The sequence below is a fragment of the Nansenia antarctica genome (genome assembly GCF_963989245.1).
Source record: "Nansenia antarctica genome assembly, chromosome: 3".
Taxonomy (NCBI): Eukaryota; Metazoa; Chordata; class Actinopteri; order Argentiniformes; family Microstomatidae; genus Nansenia; species Nansenia antarctica.
Genome location: NC_137688.1, coordinates 35,276,285 through 35,277,683, shown reverse-complemented (window position 1 = coordinate 35,277,683; position 1,399 = coordinate 35,276,285).

Sequence of the window (1,399 nt, the reverse complement as noted above, 5' to 3'; positions counted from 1 at the left end):
TATAACATGAAATATATTTTTCTAAATACTATAGAACCTGTGTTTATTATTTGCAGCTTTTTTCTGTCCAACCAAAATACTTGTTTTTTTCTCCATTAAATTAACTTTTTTCAAGCATTTACTGTTGTCTTGTCTTTTTTATTTAGTTTTTATTTCACTTTACTTTATATTTCTCTTTTGTATGTACAGCAACCATTTCCCTCAGCCAGGTATGTTTTTAAAGGACTTGTACTGTAGAAACTGTAAAAAAAAGTCAAGAAATATATGAACAAACTTTTCTTCTTGATTGAAAATGGGTGAAATACCACATTTAGACTGACTGCCTCTGTCCCGGATAGACAGATGGTAGCCTCATCTCTTCCTCATAAGTCCACACACTCAAAGTCTACTTTATTCAGTGATCCTAGCCTTCTCTAGATTGCCTCACTTTAGATTGCTGTGTGTCTGTGTGAGGTCTATGGGGGTGTGTGTGAGACTGGTATGTGTTTAAAGCCCCCCAGTGTTCAAGGCTGTGTATTGCAGTTTGAGCTCCAGTAGATTGTGCACCAAGCTGCTCTCTCTCAGAAGTCGGTCCAGCAGGAAGCCTCCTCTGGCTCTCACAGCACCCTGCACCAGCTCCAAAACAGCCTGGAGAGACAGCAAACACAACACAGCAGAACACCACGCACAACAATATGGTTATTGAACAGCATCTCCCTCCTGGCCCACACAGCACCACAGCGCATCTTCAGATGAAAAAAGATCTCAAGGTCAAAAGCTGGGTTGTTGGCAACAGAGGCTCGCCATGACCTAGATACACACTGAGAACTGTGCTCGGGTGGCTGAAAATGATGGGGATTGGACTTTGTCAATGAGCCAAGGCAACATCTCAGGAACCACATAATGATAGCAATCTGACCTGCACAGCCTGACTGCCATGGAGATGACCTGGAATGTAGTGTGTGTGTGTGTGTGTGTGTGTGTGTGTACCTGTCTGTCCATTTTTCCTTCCTTCGGAGTGTCAAGCTCCTCCAGAATGACTCCTGACTCCTCCCTCAGTTGCCGGAGCTCCTCCCTCTTCTGTTGCTCGGCGACCATGAGCTGTGACTGTGCCTGCCGGCGCTTCCACACACACACATCAGTGCCCTAGCAGCAGGGAGGAGATCAGAGAACTACAGTCAGTAGAACTGACACCGTCTCCTGGCAACAGACATACTGTACTTATTTTAACACAATAGATTTCAATGATGAACTCTGGATGTTATTCCCTTTGCAAACCAATATATGTAATATACAACGTATAATGTATGTTATACTGTTATATTTACTGTAATATACAGTATACTGTTGTATATATTAAACATGTTAAATACCGGTAAATTACATATATGTTATGTATAATTGTGTAATAGATACATAA